Here is a 10783-nt window from a genome sequence, read left to right as displayed (position 1 = left end):
TGTACAACATCCATATTGTACAATTACATTTAAACAATAAAGTATCGATATATTATCTAAATTGCTAATTTTAAACCATTATATTTAAAGAAGTATATCGTGCTAAACAACAATTATAGCAAATACTTTTATGTATATAACTTATTTCTTTGAGAACTTTTTAACTATGACATTTTGATTCGCAAATTTGGAATATATCCTATGTACTACATTCTCATAACTATGAAGACATGTTTTAATACTGTAAACATAAATTTATAAAGAATATTGAAGAATACCAACATTAGAAAAAGAATACCGAAGATGTATTTGCAATACCTGCATCTTTTAGACTGATCTTATTTCAGCATGAAAAAAGTAACTGAAACGTTACAAGTGTTACTTTTTAAGTAAGGTAACGGTAAGAGTTATTTTTAAGATTCAGTAACTATCGTAACTAATTACTTTTGAAAAGTAACTTGCCATTCTCTGATATTAATGATCTCCAATATCTATTCAATACACGATCAAGTTGAATTCTGTAAACGTAATTAATTACAGTTACATTAGTAATACGATCCAATTGTTTGACAAAGTAAAGAAAGAATCAACGAATCGCGCGATGTACTCTTGTGAATGCGAATGTGTCAGAAATCATTAATTTTACACGCACACAGTATGAAACTATTTGTAATTCTAAAAGATTTAAAATTATATGCAACGGATAATATCATTTTGTCGACATTTCTTTTCACTCACTTAAATTACCGCGAAGACTAATGAACATGATATAAATATAATGCATTTCAAATATACTTATTTGTAAAACATCGTGTAAATCACAATTAGAAACGTAATAATATTATTTTGTTTTATGTACATTATTTATAATACTAATACTTTGTTGTGTAAATATAATAACTAAAACCGCAATAATCCGTCTACAATAATACTTCACAGATAAATTTTAACTTATTATTTTCTTATTTTAATAATACAATTTTCCGCGATTATTACGCTTTTTATTTTATTTACATTGTATACATAATTTATTATTGTACTTGTTGTGCACTCATCATTACAAACACATAAATATACACACAAACGGTTCACTTTTTGAAAATTTGTCAAAAATAAATATGTTATATTCTTCTACGAAAGGTACTTGGATAAATATTAATAATAATAGGGTATATCCTATTATCAGGTATGAACGGGTCGGCGCGGCGTTTCGATTGTGGCGCTATAAAGTCGCTCGTCTATAGGAGCTCTAAATATGATGGAAAAAAGTCAACGTTTCAACTGAAATTTGTTATGATTGGAAGGATACAACGTATTTTAAGTGTTTTCCGTATTTGTTTGATATATTGGCTAAGTTTAAGGAGGAACGTCATCTTGGAAAGTTAAAAAAATAAAAATTTTTATTTTGTCTTAAACAACACTTTATAATCTTAAAAACAAGATACAATTTTCAATACGAAATTGAACTTTTAAAATAAGTTTAAAGCCGATTTGATGAAGCGCGTCGCAACGTCAGCGTTTTAGAACGATTCGAAACAACTCAAAACATTTGAATTTATAAAGTACGTATAAAAAAGACATTTAAAGACAAAGTATAAGTTTCAGTATACTTGGCACAAAGCAGCATAGATGGCACTAAAATTCTTTTTAAATTTTATATATGAAATGTCGTAAAGCAAAACTTGAAACGCGTTTTTCTTGAAATCACTTTTTCAAATTGGTTAGCAACATAACTGTAACAATTTTTATTCAATTCACTTGAAATTTGAAAAGGATTTTCTATGCTAGCTTCTCTACAGAAATATGGATTTTGCGATTTATTGAAATATTTATTTTTTGTTGCAGAAAATTTTTAGTTCCTTGGCTAAAAATGATTATTACCTTGTTTCAAATGACTGTTATATTTCCACAAAAAACATATTTTAACATATCCGTATGTATTTTCAAAGTAAATATCATCTAGATTATAAAAATGTTTGGTTTACTTATCCTGGTTCACTGTTCACGATAGTGAACTGCTAGCAGCGGAGAATAGGATTTTTTAATAATAACAAGGTTGAAAAAGCTCCAGTGTCGTCATTTTATTTTAATACAATATGTAAAAAAATTTTATTTATTTTGATATACATATGTAGAGTTAAGAGCTTAAAATAGATTAATTTCTTTTATAATTTACTTTAAAAAATTCACAAAATTACACATGATATTCGGATCTCCATTTCAGAATGGTGTTCCTCTCCTTTAAAGATGTATCTGAGTCATTCTTACAAATGTGTTAATATTTACACTTTAAGCTATATATATATATATGTATATATAAAGTTATGTTCATATCATTCTATTTTTATTGTACAACACATTTTTATAGTTTATATATTGTATTTTTGTTTATATTTATATTAAGTTATATATTGTATTTTTGTTTATATATTAAGTTATTATTTTTATTGTTATATACTAATAATTTAAAAATAATAACAATAATTTTTTTATAAATACTTTAAGTATTCAAAATAACTTATGCAAAGTTTTATTGCGATTTACTGATTGGTTATTAAGATTTAAAATAAATAAACATTTTGTTTATTTATTAGACAACTAATCCATACATTGCATCGTAACTTTACATTAATAATTGTAAATACATAAAGTACTTCTGAAACATTATACATATATATTCATATTCACACATACACATTTCTATTAGAGGACAGATTTAAAAACTGTTACTACTAATTTTTTTAAATAACTTGTGATCCAAATAGTAAATTATCACCAATAAAATTTGTTATATTATTTCTTAATGCAATTTAGAATAATCTGTAATTTTTCATAATTTTGTTATCATTTTGAAACATTTTAGATATACATCCTTAATTCTCTTTAATTCATATAATCTATCCCATTAGTGTTTAATATTAAAAACTAGAAAAGTTTTATGATATATATAAATATTACGTGTACCACATTTTTTCGTATTTTATATTCAAAAGAGTGTCATACAAACCATTTAAAAAGAATCCGCAAAGAAGATGTTCTTATAGGTAATATACATTTATTAATTGAATGTTTGAATAGTTTAAAAATTATAACTTATATACTAAATATTATTCAAACTGATAACTTTCTGGTAGAAATTATTTAATTCTAATTAACATTTTTAACTACAACCACGAAACTAATTGTCAGAACAGTGCTCGATTATGACGTACTGACAATTAGTTCATTAAAAAGAATTATCTATTTAATATAAGTATTTAATATACTTTTTATGCTTTATAATATACTCTAATGTTACATTTAAAAAAAGATGCATTCAAGAAAAATAATTTAATTTATTAAAGATGATGCAAACAATCAACAGATACTTTTCCAATGACCAAGTTAGCTAAATGCTTTGTTCATATTTCACAATATGGTTGCAATAGCTTTTCTCGAGTAAATGGCGAAACAATGGTGCCACTTTTAATTGATAACGGAAGCATGATATTCGCTTTATTGTCTCATGAAACTTTTATGAGTTAGTTAATAAATACTTTAATTTTTTATTAATCAATTCATTTCATTATAATGAATATTTATTTATTGTATCCAAAAGCTCAATAAGCTCTATAATTTTAATACAAATTAATAGATTAAATTGCATTTAACCTATTATCATTTTATTTAAATTCTACATGTATCAATCTCCATTTTTAATAATTTATATATTATATATATAATTGTTTTGCAGTAATACACGCGTAATACTTTGTAGTAATAAAACCATAATTTTTAACACCCGAAAAACGGTTTGAAAAATTATTTATATTATTTTGTACTTAAAACACAAAAAACATTTTATTATCGAAATAATACACGAATTCATTGTAAACGACATTATATATCACATTTATATGCATGTATAACTAAAAGAAATACAATTAAAAATTGTTTTTAATTAAAAAATTTTTATTTTGTTTTTACAAATTTATTTCTTTTATTATAATAAATTTTATAGAAATCTCTTTAAAATAACAATTGTTAATAAAATTATACATTTTAAGATATAAATAAATATGTTTGTTTTAAATGCAATATAAGAAAATATTTAAATAAAAAAACAAAAAATTTTATTTAAAATATGTATAAAAATTAAGAAAACATGACTTCTAGTGCTTTTTTGTTTTAAATATTTGTTTTGAGAAAGAAGCAAAATCAAATTGCTGTGCTTCATGTTTTTCCTAATACTGTAATGACTTTCTTTTTGTGGTACTATTTAAAATTTCTGCTTAGTGAACAATGTATCATCATTGGTTTTTTTTAATTCCGTGTGTGGTTCATGTTATTAGGTACAGTTATTATCTTAGGTGTATGTGTGTCAGTATTTGGCCCTAAGTATAAAAAATATCTCTATGTGAAAGAAATAAATACTTGGATTTATCTGATAATTATTAATTGAATCAAATTAGTATTAATTACACAATTGCCTATCAAAAAAAATTATAGATTTTTTAATACCTTATATTATTATCAATTTTTATCGATTTACTAAAATTAATAAAAGTTTATATTTTTATAATATTTAAATATAATGATTTTTTTATATTATTATGTTTGATCTTATAATTGTTATGACATGACAACATTTTATCACATAAGTATATGCTTTATTTTTCTTAGTGTAGTCATTCTTTTTATTAATATTATAAAAAGTATCTACTCTGTCAATTTCTTGGTATAAAATCTCCTTTTTTGGATTGAATCTTCAAAATGATGTGAAATTTTATTACAAATAAGTGAAAACTTGCCACTCTTATTCAAGAGTGCAAATGCTTTCATTCTTTTTCAATAGTAACATATTTCTTTTGGATATAATTTTTTTGGAGTTAAGATTTCTCTCTCTCTCTCTCTCTCTCTCATTGTACGAAATTTAGATAAGAGTATTTAATTTATTTAATAAATTTTTATTTTTATTTGCCCTATTAAATAAACACATCGAAGAGAAACAATAATTAACTAAATCAAATTAAAAAACTAGAATTCTCTTGTAAATTTCGGCTACACTACATTTTTCAATAAACTTTTAACATTTAACAACGACCCGGGAATAATAGTCACTTAACGTTCTTTACGTAAATATAATCACCTGGACTATTTTTATTAAATGTCACTATTATTAATTATGTATAATCGTATATTTTTAACTGTTCAATTAGTGTAAGTCCTAACAATTCAGATTATATTATGCATATTACCTAATATTTTCTTAAAAAATTAAGAGAAAATAAAAAATATGAGTGAATTCTCTCAATTAGTAAAAAAAACCTACTGCAATTGATAATGAATTTTATTTTCTCGCTAGTTGGATATATATATATATATAAATCATCATAGATAATAATTATTCCTTGATTAAATATTTTGCAACGGCAACAAACCAATGTTTGATACTTATTTTTTAAAGCATATATCAGTAATCACATTACTTTTTGCTGATGATAATCCCTCCACAAGTATGATCTTGAAGTGGAGGGGCTTAGTACCTTGAAGGACTCAATATCTTAACGATGGCGGGAAAGCTAATGTGTTCATCGCCTCTGAACTGAATAAACAAATCGCAATTGATTCGTCAATTCAACATCGTCGCGTATCAACTTCGGAAGTGCTGTATAAAATATTGTGCTATTTTAATAATTAGTATATCTGTGTCCTTTATGTGTTCTCTAGTGCGATTGCTATTATAGGAGACAGTCCTTGCTCATTACATCTCACTGTGAGTAGACATTTGCGTATCAGTGGAGAATGGAAAGATTAATAAAGAGATCGATCTTTTCTTTCTCCTCTTATCATGGATTGAGCTTGCTTTTCTTTGAAAATTCTTTTCTATCAGATATTAATTTATCACTTTATTACAAAAATTAATTTTTGTCTGGTTAAATCGAACAGGTTATTTGTCAGTTATTTGCCAATCCGAATTTAGATGATGTAGTTATCGCTCATAATTTTTTTGCAAATAAAATCTAATAATATATAAACACGTTAATTTAAATTTTACAGATATATATAAAATTATATAGATGTATATTTATTAAAGTTCATAAATTATTCTGTTACGTTTGAATATATGTGTAAAATTTGAATACAATTTTCTTATTGGTTTAAAAATTATTTAACTTTTTTGTTTATTTTTATTTTTATGTAAAATCATGTTTTGTACTTATTTGCATTTCATAAGGAAGTGACATTAAAAATTAAATCAAGTTTTAAACATTTACTGATCAAACAATAATAAATATTCGTACGAAAGTTAATTTGGATCACACTTACTCGTGTAAAAATTATTGAACTAAAATTGCATTGAAAAATATAATCATTTATATAATTCCTAGTTTGCCGTATAAAGTATTGGCAATTACAGTGTTTTTGTGAGTGTCACATCGAGTGTTACAGAATTGACTCAACAATCCAAAAAAAGGTAACGGGTTCAATTGAGTTTTATATATTACTATGTCATATACGAAAAACATCTATTTTAGTCTTTAATCAAAATGTTTATTAAAATAATTTAGAAAATTATACGACTCGGAAAGTTGTATTAAGAGAATTCAACAAAACTGTACCTGGACAGCCTGTGACAAGGATTAGTTTTAAGAAAAGCATCGGGTGCCAACAAAGCCACTTTATAGTGAATATTGCTCAACACTGTCTATCAATTTCTTATTTATATAAAATTAATAATCATTCTCTTTCCTATATTTACAATTACATTAAAGTCATTAAAGTAAAATTCTTGATTTTCGAAATATAAATTTCTATTATATCTTGTTTAAAACTATTTTACCATGTATAGATAATGTGTGAGAGTGTCAAAATTATTTTAAATAATTAAAATAAATAATTAAATCAGTTTGATTAAATTAATTAATAAATTTGAAATAATTACGTTAAATAATATATGAATAATTGAAATAGGTGTAACAAAACTAGAAATATGTCGATAGTGAATTAAGTCTCAATAATTATATTTTTAAATCGTGATAAAAAAGGCAATAGGAATTATCACAAGAAGTAATTGCGTAGTGTCAAATATTAAAATTAATTATCTTACATACAATGTAACAATAATTTAAAAAACTTGAACGTTTCGGTTCGTAATTTGGGCCATCCTTACAAAATGATGTTAAAACATTGTATCATCACAGACGTGATCTTAAAATTATATATGATATAATGTGTGTGTGTGTGTGTGTGTGTGTTTTATTATTATGTTAATAGAAGGAGTCCATCAATTTATTGTTCTTATTCTAATTTATTAATTATATTTCTGTTTCTTTCAAATAAGGAAATAAAATTTTGCGATTGTTGAAAAATAAAATAAACAATTACAACAATGCATTATATTAATAATATACTTTTATTCTACAACAAATTACACGCATATAATATATAATATATAATACAAAGTTGCGATCGACATAATTAGTTATTCATCCATATGAGGTCGCAGTACTTGAGCGCACAATCGACCAATAATTCTAGTGATTCTTCAAAAATGAATCACTTGAGTCAAAAGAAGTACAAAGCAATTGATAATTATTTGTAATATAACAATTCCACTTTAATATTTTTAAGGATTAACCGAACACCAAACCTTATATGTATCGCACTCTTACTTAAAAAATGATACAACTAAAGCGATTTTTAAATTATTATCTTGAATGAATTAAATAAACATTATTTTATCAGTCACCAAAAATGAACTAACTTGACTTCATAAAAAACGTTTCACATCAAAAAGGATAATTTCTTAAGGATTGTAAAATAAAAATGAACAAAAATGATATTTGATCATGTTAAGAATATATTCTTTTTGCTATTATTATTTGATAAGTCTATAATTTTCTGTTAATCAAAAAAATAGTTTTTCTGGAAAATTTAATTCTTTTATTACGTCATTTTTTAAATAAATGAGCGATATATTTTCTTGTCCCCAAAGGTATATTAAAATTATTATTCAAATATAAAATAAGAAAAAGAAGAAAGAAGAAAAAAAATTATGGTATTTTTTATGAGGCATTCGCAATTAGCGCAAATTAACAAGCAAACTTAAAGCCATATTCTTTGGATTTAATTAATCATTATTTTGGATATTAACGCTTTATACGACGTATATCCGAAATTTATTTTCTTAGATTAAATATTTACTCTTTGTTATTTGCATTTTTGAGAGAGAAATTAATTTTCAATTTTCATGTAAAAACTTAATTAATAAAAAAATGTAATGGAACAATCTCAATCGATTGCAGCGCCACAAATATACTTTTATTGAAATGATTTAAATAATATGGAAGAAGCTCTTTTAATAAATTAAAGCAATATAAGCATCTAATTTTAGTAAATATTTTTAAGTAAACTAGAAATTAAGTAAACAGTTTTATAAAATAAAGTTTTAAAATTAAAAGTAATACATTTTTTATTAAAAAAAGTAGTCAAAGTTTGGGAAGTATGTTGCTTGAGCTAAGAAAAATCCAAATATAAAAATATAAATGTTAATAAAATAATAAGAAATAATCAATTCTTGAATGTCTAATTTATCTAAACTCTTACCTAAATAATATCTAATCTTGAAAATTAAATGTTACATACAGTTTCTCATTTAAAAAGCAGCTATAACAATAAAATATTCTTAAGTTGCTTCTCTATTTCTTAACTACGTTCAGTTAATTGACATATTTAAAGTTTATGAATATTGTTAATATCACGTATCTATATATCATTGTTACTCTATTCAAAATAACGATTAATCATATATACTTCCTATTCTTACAGGACCTGACATCTACAATTGTTTGACATACAAATTTGATTATTGACTTTTCGAACACATTTGACGCGTAACTTGTGGTAAACCATTATTCGAAATTATCTTGAACGCATATGTATATCATGCATACATCTATTATGTACAAACAGCTACTATAATGACGTCTAATGAAGATATTTTCTAATAAAGATATTTTCTCAAGAGAATTTTAAATTATTTTCTTTTTCGATCATTTTTTCAACAATCAAGAAATTTAATAATTTTTAATTTTTTTCCGTATTTATAAGATTTTGACAATAATTCTAAGTTCCAATTATAGCTAAAATTTATAGTTTTGTAAAATTTATTTTACAAATAACTTAAAATTGTATGAATCATGCTTATTTAAACGATATATCTCTCATATTTATATATATAAAACTAACATTTTTAATAAATCAAAAATTTTATTCTTTTCCCCATATAAGGTATTATTAATTATCGACTGTACATTTTAAACAGTGCTCAAATACACAAAAGAAAGCCATACACAGATGAAATATGCATCGTAAAATTGCCAAATAATGAATACAAAGCGAACATAAAATGGAGAAAAGTTTTACATTATTATAAATTTAAAATGCACTCTTAAAAATATCTCTCGCCAAACTCTTTATTAATACTCATAAATAGTTGATTTATACATTGAACTAATACGTGCCATAATAATAATACGTGCCATAATATTAATACGTGCCATAATTATTATCGTTTTGCAAAACAATAATAATTAAGGCACGTATTATTTAATAATATCCTAGTACCATGGTTAAGTCTATATCATGTGATAATAATCACAAGATACGTCGCTTATGACATAAAGATACAAAACTATTAGCTTGCCATCACAGTGATCCACTCATTTCCGTTTGTACCTTCTTTACGATCACAATTTAATTCGCGATTATATTGTTAGAACTAAATCGGCATAATCTTATATAGGAGACTACTGTTGTCAATACACTTATTGCTGTGAAGTTACTAAACCAATCGTGACAGACCATCAGAAACGAAAATTATGGCTAGTATTCATAATCGATTCTTATATTTAAAATCGTTTTAAGTACAGTCTTAAGATGTCATAAGCCAAGCACAGAGCCGTATTAGCATCTTAAACCATTACTCTTTCTAATATTAAGATGACGTTTTAATGACATTATTAAGACATTATTAAGACGTCATTTGACGTCACTTAGGTTAAAATAATCTTAAAATAAGAACGGACTATGAATACCGACAATTATGATGCTTTGAATAAACATTTCTCGTTTTGTATCCTCTAGATATTATTTTTACTGGCAATTAAACTTTGTAAATAATTCATAAAATATTTCGTATTATTTAAAATTATCAATAATATAAATAATATATTATCAATAATGTCTAAATAATATATAGAGACGAGATAAAACGCAAAAAATAACTTTTTTATTATTTGTCCACTTAATTGTATATTTATATATATAATTTAATGGTTAGGTACATCCTATTAGCAAATCATGCATAATTATATTCAAGGTTGGGAGATCGTTGTAACGTCATTATAATTATTTGTTATTAATTCAAAAAAGTAACTTGTTATCGTTACTGTTACATTGAAAAAAAGGTTAGTTACAGCTATCAAATGTTTGGTGAAATAATTTCAATTAAATTTTCTGATACTACTAAACATAATTCTATCTTTATATTATAAATATTACTAACGATAATACTAAACATTGATAAAAGTAAAATAATATTTGTTTATATTATTTACATTCTTGATTGAAATTATTTTATTCAACATTAGTAGTTTTAAGCCAGACTCTTTTTTCAGTATAGATATTAAAAAACTAACGAGTCATTGAAATTTTCATTACATTTCATCAAATTTTGATGATTTCTTTTTATATCCATTTATCTATGTTACTAATTGACGATTTAATATGAGACCTATAG

This window comes from Trachymyrmex cornetzi, unplaced genomic scaffold (assembly GCF_001594075.2).
Source record: "Trachymyrmex cornetzi isolate Tcor2-1 unplaced genomic scaffold, Tcor1.1 scaffold156, whole genome shotgun sequence".
In the NCBI taxonomy this organism is placed as follows: Eukaryota; Metazoa; Arthropoda; class Insecta; order Hymenoptera; family Formicidae; genus Trachymyrmex; species Trachymyrmex cornetzi.
This window is presented reverse-complemented; position numbering follows the sequence as displayed.